The sequence below is a fragment of the Danio rerio genome, chromosome 13 (genome assembly GCF_052040795.2).
Source record: "Danio rerio strain M-AB ecotype USA chromosome 13, GRCz13ab, whole genome shotgun sequence".
Taxonomy (NCBI): domain Eukaryota; kingdom Metazoa; phylum Chordata; class Actinopteri; order Cypriniformes; family Danionidae; genus Danio; species Danio rerio.
Window position 1 is genome coordinate 5,079,990 of NC_141033.1, and position 12,365 is coordinate 5,092,354.

The 12,365-nt window shown below is 41.4% G+C and overlaps 1 protein-coding gene across 1 annotated transcript in view; it reads right to left on the reverse strand.

Annotated features, from left to right (window-relative positions):
- The window catches only part of meis1b (Meis homeobox 1 b), a 598,746-nt gene that overhangs the window by 83,949 nt on the left and 502,432 nt on the right, over positions 1-12,365 (reverse strand). Inside the window, exon 8 of the transcript XR_015504914.1 lies at positions 9,668-9,743. The gene's annotated coding sequence lies outside the window, so the exon portion shown is untranslated. The remainder of the gene's footprint in view (positions 1-9,667; positions 9,744-12,365) is intronic.

A 12,365-nucleotide genomic window follows, 5' to 3' on the forward strand; every position in this document is an offset into this window, starting at 1 on the left:
AGTGCCAATATACAGCCATATCGCACTGCTACGAGTTTGATTTTGCATTTATACAACAGTTTGACGGCATAATTGTGTATTTAAAAACAAAATCAAACATAGAGAGTCTCAAAAACCCTTTTGTATGAGGAACTACTTTCTTCCGCGTTGGATTCAAATCATAAGCTGACAGTTAAACAGTTGAGCGTGCATCTTTGAAACTTTAGATCTGTAGTGTCGGCTTTTTGCTGGTTGTATGTGGGCGGAGTAATCCACCCAGGGGTAAAGAGGCTGTACGGGTGCTGATATTACTGAAATATATCACGGCTATCAGCCAATCAGATTCGATAATCAGACAGAACTGTCGTATAAATGAGCAATATCACTTAAGTAGCAGTGTGATATGGCTGTATATCGGCACTGGTGGGAGGCGTGCGTTGGCATGAGGCCGCAGGCCGAGTATCTTAAGTGCCACACCAGTGGCCATATACATATCACACTGCTACATGTGTAATATTGTGTTTGTACAACAGTTTGATGACATAATTGTGTATGTAAAAAATAAAAATTAAAAAATCAAACACAGCTGATGCCAGAACAGCAGAAACCATTGCTCGTTTACCAATGTCACATTAGAGCTAGTATTGTACGATTCTCTAGCGTAATGTCTAAGTGATAATAAACAAGCAATTTTGCTCACATTTTAAGATTATAAGGCTAAACGGCATGAAATGAGATTTTCCAATATTTCTCTGTTTCAATTTAGGAGATCACAATAATTATACCCAAAAAAGCCAAGAGCAAAGCAAACACTACCAGATTACTATGGTATAAATGCATCACTACAACATATAAAAGCTGTATAACAATTTGTTCAGCTGTAGAAAACACTGTTTTGCAATCCCTAGGACTTATATATATATATATATATATATATATATATATATATATATATACAACAGTTCTGTCTGGTTATCGAATCTGATTGGTGGATAGCCGTGGTATATTAAAGTAATATCAGCACCCGTACAGCCTCTTTACCCTGTGTGTATTACTCCGCCCACATACAACCAGTAAAAAGCCGACACTACAGATCTAAAGTTTAAAAGATGCTTGCTCAGCTGTTTAACTGTCAGCTTATGATTTGAATCCAACGCGGAAGAAAGTAGTTCCTCATACAAAAGGGTTTTTGAGACTCTCCATGTTTGATTTTGTTTTTATACACACAATTATGCCGCCAAACTGTTGTATAAACGCAATATCACACTCGTAGCAGTGCGATATGGCTGTATATCGGCACTGGTGGGGGCACTAAGCCAACACACACCTCTCACCAGTGCCGATATACAGCCATATCACACTGCTACTCGTGTGATATTGCTCATATATATATAAGCAAAATCACAAAATAACTTGCCGTAAGATCTCTTAAAATACATCAGTTTCGTTTTTTTGGGTACCAGCAAACCATCAACCATAAGGGGTCATAACAGAAACAATCTTTTGTATGTTCTTACTACACAAATAAATGAGACTTCACACTTTTAGTTTTGCAATCCTCAACGCAAAACACTGTTTACACACAGGCAAACCACCAGAGCCCCTACAGAGGGCAGTAAAACTCGCTTTCCAAAATCCATTATAGTCAGAGTTGGCGCTCATCTGTTTGTTCAGTGGATCCTCTGGGGTTTTGCTTTCAAGAACATACAGAGTCAAGTTTCAAGTGTTTGGAAAGTCTTTGAAAGGCAGTTCATAAGGGGAAGAAGTGTGGAAAACTGTAGGGTCCGAGGGACTAATTAAACGCATGGTGGTGGAGAGATTCATAATGGTTATTGTTGGCATTGCTTGAGGGTTTAATTAAGCAGCCTCGTGTCTAATGATGTGATAGGGGACGTTGCATTTTTCTTACAATCCTTCAGGGAGAGCGCAAGACTGTACAATAAAAATCAGCTCAGTAAAAAGCGTCGTCAATACATGATGTGGGAATGGCTATTGGACAGTATGATGATGGAGAACGGACATTGTTTCACAAACAAGACTTCAGTCAATGGTTCGTTCACAGTTGGGCGCATGAAGGTGTAGACCAGGGGAGGCCAACCCTGTTCCTGGAGAGCCAACTTCCTGCAGATTTCAGTTGCAACCCATATCAAACACACCTGAACCAATTAATTAGGACCTGAACACCACGTGATAATTACAGGCAGGTGTGTTTGATATGGGTTGCAATTGAAATCTGCAGGAAGGTGGCTCTCCAGGAACAGGGTTGGCCACCCCTGGCGTAGACTCTTACCAAGCAGACTTTTGATAATTATAAGTCTAGACTAAAATAATTACCGTTTTGAAAACAGACATGATCATGTTGTACATACCAAGATGTATACTGTAAATCCCAAATCCACTTTATCCCTGCTGAAAAATCCAGCTTAAACTAGCTGGTTGGCTGGTTTTAGCTGGTCAACCAGGCTGGTTTTAGAGGGGTTTTGGCCATTTCCAGGCTGGTTTCCAGCCATTTCCAGCCTGGTCTTAGCTGGTCAGGCTGGAAAATGACCAGCTAAAACCAGCTTGACCAGCCTGGTTTAAGCTGGACATAGCTGGTTTTGGCTGGGCTCCCAGCCTGGCTAGGCTGGTCAAGCTGGTTTTAACTGGTCATCTCCCAGCCTGACCAGCTAAGACCAGGCTGGAAATGGCCAAAACCCCTCTAAAACCAGCCTGGTCGACCAGCTAAAACCAGCCAACCAGTCTAGGCTGGTTTAAGCTGGATTTTTCAGCAGGGAAGTGAAATGAGCGTAGTTAAAGTTGCAGTAGGTGACCTTCCACAATGCTAACAGCTTAGCATAAATCTCTGAATCACAGTCCCTCCCCTGCTGTCCAGAGCCACGCCTTCTGAAACAGGAGCATGCGCACCTTAAAGATGACAGCAGAAGAACCTTTTCTCATGTGTTAAAAGCGACTAGTCTTTGTCTGGCGGAGTACAGGAATTACTCTCATTACTAAGCCAAACTGACATGCTATTTCAGAGCGAATATTTAGAGTTGCATGGTAAACATAGGGAGAGACTAGGCGGAATAGCGCTATTTACTTGTGTTTTGTTGTTAAACTAATTAAAATCTACATTATCGATGCTGTAAAAGGTCCCTTATGAAACTGAAAATAGCCTTATCAATCTTTCACTGGAAGATTTTAGTGGCTGAACAACACTTATGTGAAGATATAACCTATTTGTAACAACATCTAACGTTACATCAGCTTTGCGTGAAGCTAAAAAAGTTTTAAAACAGAACATTACCTTTCTAAGGCCCCGTTTACACTAATGCGTTTTAGTTTGAAAATGTATAAGTTTTGCTACAGTTACGCCATCCGTCCACACTACGCCAGAGTTTTAGAGTGCCGAAAACGGAGCGTTTTGGAAATGCTGGAGAGGCCGTTTTCATTCTGAAACGCTGCTGCTCCGTCTCAGTGTGGATGAGGGAAAGACGGAGACATCTGAAAACGGAGGCGGGGCTGCTGAGACTCTCTACCTGATTGGGGCTTTGTGTCATTGCGTATCCTTCCCTTATTCGTCAAGCCCCTATCAAATGACTATTCCACATGGCTTTAACCCTACCGGAAGACAGCAGACCAGCCTTCACTGTAAACAACAACATGGACAAAGAAATGGGAGCGTTGCTTGCACTATAGTCTGTTTTAGGCATGATTGTGCAGTTATTCATTTGTTTACAACTCGACTTCGTTGTCTGTCCACAAAAACACCTCTCTTGCTCTCCTTGCCATCGCGTTCATTGTTCAACCGGCGTTTGTTGACTAACAATAACTAAATGTCGAGCGTGACACATGCTTTCTGTTTATACTAGAACGCGCATGCTCAGAGTGCGCGAATGCTCACATGATATGCGTTTTTAGTGGCGTAGTGTGGAGATATGTTCAGAAACGCTAGGTGAAACGCTCGTGTGGACACGGATCGTTTTTGATCTAAAACGCCGTTTTAAAACTAAAACGCACTAGTGTAAACGGGGCCTAAGAGAAATCCTTCAGCCATGGTGTCATCCTTTCTCCAGCGTGCAAAGGTGACTCCAATATTGATTCAGGTTTTTAACAAGTTTTAATTCAGCATGTTTTTGCTGATCGCGCGCGCTCGTGCACTCTCTCTCGTGAACGCGCAGCACGTCTATGCACAAACAGCGGTCGGCAGAGCTGCGTACAAACAGCTGCGCGGTTATTCAAATCTGCATTTGTTGACAGACAGTTTGAGCTACTTATCGGTATTATGAGAGATGTCGGCACAAACATTTTTTAGTTTTATGCCTTACCCAAAATATTAAAATACATATAAATACATTTAGATCATTTACTTTAACCATTACTATTGGAACGTGAAGAGACTTTCAACCAGCACAACAACACGTTTCTGAAGAAAATCACCTACTGCACCTTTAAGTCAAAATTGACAGAAAGTTAACTGTACTCACTTGAACTCAGTGTTGAAAGTAATGAGGTAATTAAATACCTCATTACTTTAACTTAACTGGAGTAAGTTTACAGTACTCGTATAGATTAGTTTTTAACTCAAATGGTTTGTAGCAATCGGTTTCCTCAAATGGTTTGAGTTAAGCAATGCACTGCTTTTGTTGTGCTTTAAAATACAACATTTGAATGTTTGTAAAAAAAAAAGTCTGTTGTAAAATGCATCAATATTATTCATTCATTCATTTATTTATTATCATTCATTTTCATGAACTGACCCACATGACAAACTTATTGAATAGCCCTGGTTTATAGATTCAAGACTTTACTATTTCTCAGAGGAAGCTGTAGGAAGAACCTCAGTGTGTTCACCTCCCTTTGCTCCCTGTTTTAATCACCAAACGTGACCTCAGCGGTGCGGTTGTTGGCCTAAAATAAATGTTCGGGGCCCTGGACCCAAAGGGAGGCAACCCCTGCTATGACTGATGGAGCGGAGCCTGACCCGCAGGCTGTTTACTCTAGCCCACCACACATTCTTCACCCTTATTTGTGCCACCTTCCATTCACCTTGTTGGGGTAGAAGGATAGATTAATCAGGATAAGAGACTTTTATTTACCCTCGCTGGGCTGAGCGGGACAAATTACTTTTGAAAGTCAGACTCGGCTGGGAGCCCGGTGCCTGCCACAGAGCTGCCTAGGGGGCTTGGAGAATCGACTCCCCTTTTCTTTGTTTTCTTGTTCTCTCTTACAGGGGTTTTGCATTAAGAGGAAATGACGGCATACTGAAGGCACGTGCTCAGATTCTGATCTGACACATTGATCTATGATGCAGCGTGGTGGGTTCTGAAATGGCCTTTAATTAGAGCATTTCACTGTCAAACAATATTGGGCTGATGTTTTAAAGGATTAGTTCACCCCAAAATGAAAATGGTAAAACTTCCGAATAATGGTCCAGATGTTAGTTAATGTATTTACTTACATTCATTCATCCCTTTGGATCAGTCCCTTTATTCATCAGGGGTTACCACAGCGGAATGAACCACCAAAATATCCGGCAAATGCTTTACACAGTGGATGCCCTTCCAGTTGCAACCCAGTACTGGGAAACATCCATACACACTCATTCACACACATACTCTACGGCCAGTTTATTCAATTCACCTATAGCGCATGTGTTTGGACTGTTGGGGAAACCGAAGCACACGAAGGAAACCCACACCAACACGGGGAGAACATGCAAACTTCACACAGAAACGCTAACTGACCAAGCTGAGACTCGAACCAGTGACCTTCTTGCTGTGAGGTGACAGTGCTAACCACTGAGCCACCGTTTCACTCTTTACTAATATTAAGTATCGATAATCTTGCATTTATTAATCATAGTTCAACATTAGCTAATGCATTGTTGTAAATATAAAACCCAGGACAGGAGACTCGTTACACGCAGAAGTCTTTATTGAGACATGTTGAAACAACGTGGTAAAAATCAGGCTGCCGTGAGGGCTTTTCTTTTTCTCGATTGCTTTACAAAATACTTTTGGTTAGGTTTAGAGAAGGAGGAGGGTGGGTCAGTTGATCTGTCAGTCAGCCGACAGCGAGAGAAAAGCAGGCATGGATGGCACTCAAGAGAGAAATGTGAGATCTCTAAAAGCGCACACAGTCTGCAAAAAACGTAGCTCCTGGAACGTATTTGGTGCCCTTCAGAAAGGTATATAAATGTACATATTCATAATGAGCCTAGGTTGATATTATTAGCCTGCTTAAGCAATATTTCTTTTTATCAATTGTCTACAGAACAAACCATCGTTATACAATGATTTGCCTAATTACCCTAACTTGTCTAATTAACCCAACTAAGCATTTAAAGGTGCTGTATGTAAGTTTTTGACTAATTTATTCATTCATTAATTTTCTTTTCAGCTTAGTGCCTTTTAATAATCCAGGGTCATCACAGCGGAATGAATCGCCAACTCATATAGCATATGTTTTACACAGCGGATGCCCTTCCAGCCGCAATTAACCCATCTTTGGGAAACATCCATACACACTCATACACTACGGACAATTTAGCCAACCCAATTCACCTGTACCGCTTGTCTTTGGACTGTGGGGGAAACCGGAGCACCCGGAGGAAACCCACGCGAATGCAGGGAGAACATGCAAACTCCACACAGAAACGCCAACCGACCCAGCCAAGGTCCGAACCAGCAACCTTCTTCTTGTGAGGCAACAGCACTACCTACTGCGCCACTGCGTCACCCAGTTTTTGACTCATCTAAAACAAAAAAAAATACTGTGATATGTTTGCAGATATTTAAGAAACATGCTGAGTGAACATTCTTGTTTATCTGAAAAACAATGCTGAAGTCAGATATTCTGCTTTAAAAATGTGCGTACATGCCGGAATGCAGTCTTTGTTTTGGTTCTCTTAACACGCCTAATGCCAGTTTAGCCAACTATATTTCAGCACCCCGGGTTTTCTTGATAGAAAACTGCATATTTCATTCATTCATTCATTCATTCATTAATTCAGAAAAGCTCTCAAAATAAGTGTCTGTGACCAAAACGCGACCTCCGGTGGACAGTGGCAGACTGCGAAATGAGATGCAGATTCAGAGTTCCAACAATATAAACATACATTTTACGAATGTAAACATTAGGTGAGCAGGTTACATTGTAACATGACGAGATTTTAAGTGATAAACAACTGGGCTTTTTGCACCAGATGAGACACCATAGAAATTTAAATACAGCCATTGAGAAGCACAGAATAGTACACTCACTGCACTCCCAATGAAATGGTAAGGTTTAGAATCTAATTAATACATAATAAAACTCTTTAACATTATTAAATGTACTTGCGGAATCACATAAGGTTCAATTTCAAATGGTTTATTTCATTGTAATAATCTGAGGTGACTATCTGCTGCTGCTTTCAGTAGTATGGCAGTAAATGTCATGTAAAATGGCATTCAAACTCAACACTGAATGAAGCACATGAGGTGTAGCTGAGGTGATCATTGTCTGTTTATCGTATTGTTCAGCTGCAAGAAATAGAAGCTGTTTCTAAAATATACATTTTTGGTGTTGGTTAGGACAAAAACTCCTTTTTTATATGGAAAATATTCCTTTTATCGCGTGCCTTTGCTTTAATATAGAACACGGCTTAAATCAGCCTTGTTGGTCCTCAATCTGGCAACCTGCACTTGTGTTTGTTTTTATCCAGGAATGCAATACCTAATTTAACCCCTGGGTGTCAAACTTACATACTGCACATTTAAATGTCACTTTAAGCTAAATACTAGTACCTTGAAAAATATCTAGTCAAATATTATGTACTTTCATGATCTAAGATAAAATAAATCAGTTATTAGAAATTAGTTATTAAAACTATTATGTTTAGAAATGTGCGCCAAAAAATTATTTCTGTTTAACAAAAATGGGGGAAAATATACAGGGGCCTACTAATTCAGGTGTCACTGACTCGGTCGCAGTCATTCCCCTCGCTGGCCAGCAGAGGTCATCATCACCGGACTTCTAACACATTACATCATCCTCATTGACTGATTGTCACACACACCTGTAGCACATCTCATAATCACCTGGCAAACACATATAAGCAGCCAGGGCCGGCGCAAGCTGAACTGCCGCTCTAGGCAGAGGACGATCACGCCGCCCTCAACCCCAATGTGAAAACGAAAGTGACCGGTTATGAAAATGAAGTGAGGTGTCGTAGACCTCTTTTCCGGTGCTCTATGCGTGGATATAACTGAGGACACGCGGGTGCTGAGGGAGGGAGGTGTCGCGGACACTGCGCTCTTTATTCTGCCGCCCTATGCGCGGATATAAATGAGGATGCGCGGGTGTCGCGGACCTCAATTCTGCCACCCTATGCGCGGATATAACTGAGGACACGCGGGTGCTGATGGAGGTGACGCTGACGCCGGCCTCTCTATTCTGTCATCTATGTGCGAATATATATGAGGACGCAGGGGAGGTGTTGCGGACATAACTGAGGATGCAGGTGGTAAGGAAGGTGTCGTAGACGCCGCCCTCTCTATACTGCTGCCCTAGGCGGCCGCCTAGGTCGCCTCTATGGATGCGCCGGCCCTGTGCGCAGCACTCACACACGCTTCAGTGGGAAGTCTTGTTCTGCCCCGGCTAAGACTACTGAGCAGTTCACATCCTTGCCTGCTTTCCCGTTGATTACCTTGGACTGTATCTCAACCTTGTCTTGCCTGCCGCCTGCCCTGAACCTTAGCCTGAATACCGACTTTGATCCTCGCCGCCTGCCTCTGACCCATGCCTGAATACTCACCTTGTGTTTGCCTGCCGCCAGCCCTTCGACTTGATACTAATGTGTTTGATGTGAGGTCGCACACGCATAACATCTGTGTGCTCATTGTTATTAAACTCTGTTTATTAAATATACTGCAAATGGATCCCTCTGTGTCAGACCCTTCGTTACATCAGGAGGGCTAATAATTCTGACTTCAACTGTATATATTGTGGACAAAAAAGTATTTATATTGTAACCTAAGGAGCATAATAGTAGTAATAAGAATAAGAACAACAGAAATCCATGTCATGACCCATCTAAAAGTGTGTAGGCTATAGTGTGTGTTATATTTTAAAGGAAACCTGTGTGAAAACTCTCCAAATGCTTGTTTGGGTTGGGTAAGTGTATCAGGTTTTCAAAGCGCTCAGACCTTCACAGAGATCTTTCTTCATGGTGGATCTTGCATGCTGAGGTGGTGTGTAATGGAATTGATCCAAGACAGTGGTTTATTCAGCAGTGTTAGTGGGAGTGGACCGCAGCTGTCGCTACATATATTTCCTGAAGAACGGTTCTGCCTTGTAGCTGAAGGCTGCGAATTCAGATTTCTCCCCAATGACAGATTATGGGTTTTAAGGAACATCTGTACACATACACACACTGTCAAGGGAAATGCGTGTTGTGCGTCTGTAAGGGATCGAGTTGGTCCCGTGACTGCGACCCAGTTAAACAAGACCTGGCTTTAGAAAAGCAGCTGACACGCATTTATTTTATGGTCATTATGCTCTAAACTATTGCTTTGCATATTTACACAATATACACACCCTCATAATAAACTATATATTTTAAATAATTGTCTAATAGGTTTTTTTGTTGAACCATACAAAGGTCATTTATGTGTAGAGAGTCAATTCAAACACTCACACTGACCAGCCACTTTATTAGGTACACCTTACTAGTACCGGGTTGGACCCACTTTTGGCTTCAAAACAGCTTTAATCCTTCGTGGCATAGATACAACAAGGTACTGAAAATATTCCTCAGAGATTTGAGGAATGATAGCATCACACAGTTGCTGCAGATTTGTCGGCTGCAAATCTATGATGCAAATCTTTCAATCTGCTGGAACCAGTCTGGCCATTCTCCTCTGACCTCTGGCATCAACAAGGCATTTGCGCCCACAGAACTGCCACTCACTGGATATTTTTTCATATCCAGACCATTCTCTGTAAACCCAAGATGGTTGTGCGTGAAAATCCCAGTAGATCAGCAGTTTCTGAAATACTCAAGGTGTCGTCTGGCACCAACAACCATGCCACGTTCAAAGTCTTTTAATTAACCTTTCTTCCCCATTCTGATACTCGGTTTGAACTACAGCAGATCCTCTTGACCATGTCTACATGCCTAAATGCATCGAGTTGCAGTCATGTGATTGGCTGATAAGAATTTTGCGTTAATGAGCAGTTGGACAGTGTACCTAATAAAGTGGCCGGTGTGTGTATGTTGAGTTAACATTAACAAAGTTTAAGTAATGCTTAACAGATGTGTTGCTCACTGTTAGTTCATGTTAACTAATGAATTAACTAACATTAATATACACTTATTGTAATGTGCTACCAGAAAATCTTTTCATTGAACAGCACTTGGGAAATATTTTATTAAAGAATTCAAATTTCACAGGAGGGCTAATAATTTTGACTTCAGCTGTGTGCTTCTTATTGATTTGAAGAAGTATTATTAAAGAGCAGATTTTAGTGTTGGGTTAAGAACACCACTTATGCTTATTGGGGTGTATTTATTGAAATAAAGTGAATGTTGAGTGATGTTAAGGAAAGGTATTGCAGTGTATTTGGCTGAAATAAGTGCTTTATAGAATGTCAGGAGAGACTGTTTTCCCCCTTGTGATGTTTGTGTTTTATGGCTGAATGTGGGAAGCTCGTACGCGGCTCAACATTGATGGGAGTCCACTGTAACTGTGGTTAAGGGTGTAGCAAACTCTGGGCCCTTCACTTTTATGATCTGAATGAAGTAGCTGGAAAACAAGCTCTCACCCTCTAACCTCTCAAACAGACTGCAAACGAAACTTTCAGAGTTTATTTACAGTGATTCTTGTGCCATAATGTTGCTCAGTCTGTCAGTCTGTCTGTCTGTCTGTCTGACTGTCTCTGTCTGGTTTGTCTGTCTGTCTGGTCTGTCTGTCTGGTCTGTCTGTCTGTCTGTCTGTCTGTCTGTCTGGTCTGTCTGTTTGGTCTGTCTGTCTGTCTGTCTGTCTGTCTGTCTGTCTGTCTGGTCTGTCTGTCTGTCTGTCTGTCTGTCTGTCTGTTTGGTCTGTCTGTCTGTCTGGTCTGTCTGTCTGTCTGGTCTGTCTGTCTATCTGGTCTGTCTGGTCTGTCTGTCTGTCTGTCTGGTCTGTCTGTCTGTCTGGTCTTTCTGTCTATCTGGTCTGTCTGTCTGGTCTGTCTGTCTGTCTGGTCTGTCTATCTGGTCTGTCTGTCTGGACTGTCTGTCTGGACTGTCAGTCTGGTCTGTCTGGTCTGTCTGTCTGGTCTGTCTGGTCTGTCTGTCTGTCTGTCTATCTGGTCTGTCTGTCTGGTCTGTCTGTCTGTCTGTCTGTATGGTCTGTCTGTCTGTCTGTCTGTCTATCTATCTGTCTGTCTGTCTGTCTGTCTGTCTGTCTGTCTGTCTGCCTGCCTGCCTACACTCTCAGAAATAAAGGTACTGGATCTGGAAAAAAAAAAAAAAAAAATAAATAAATAAATAAATATATATATATATATATATATATATATATATATATATATATATATATATATATATATATATATATATATATATATATATATATTCATTTTTGTTATTATCAGTGGACTATTGGTAGTACTGTTCAATTTTAGGTTGCTATATAATTTTATACTGTTTATGTATATATAAAATGTGTGCGTGTAGCAAGACACAAACACAAATAAGTTTTTCAAATCATATTACTAGTGTATCAATACTGTTCATAATTACCGAAAGATTATATATTGTTTGTTATATTGTATATAAAATGACATTTGTTTAGGTCTTGGTTGAGCTTGTGTGTAAAAAAAGTTCATTTGAAATTGGTGTTAATTGTATGCATTTTGTAACAAAGCAACAAGAAATGTATTATTTGTATAGCCAACAAAGACGGATGTTGTGCTAACTGTGTTAAAAGTTTAGGAAACTTGTTAAATATATTGAAAAAAACTGTCATAGCGATAGTAAAAACTGTGTAATTTTATAATAATAAATATAGGCGAGGCAGTGGCGCAGTAGGTAGTGCTGTCGCCTCACAGCAAGAAGGTCGCTGGGTCGCTGGTTCGAGCCTCGGCTCAGTTGGTGTTTCTGTGTGGAGTTTGCATGTTCTCCCTGCCTTCGCGTGGGTTTCCTCTGGGTGCTCCGGTTTCCCCCACAGTCCAAAGACATGTGGTACAGGTGAATTGGGTAAGCTAAATTTTCCATAGTGTATGAGTGTGTGTATGTGGATGTTTCCCAGAGATGGGTCGTGGCTGGAAGGGCATCCGCTGCATAAAAACTTGCTGGATAAGTTGGCGGTTCATTCCGCTGTGGCGACCCCGGATTAATAAAGGGACTAAGCCGACAAGAAAGTAAATGAAGGAATGAA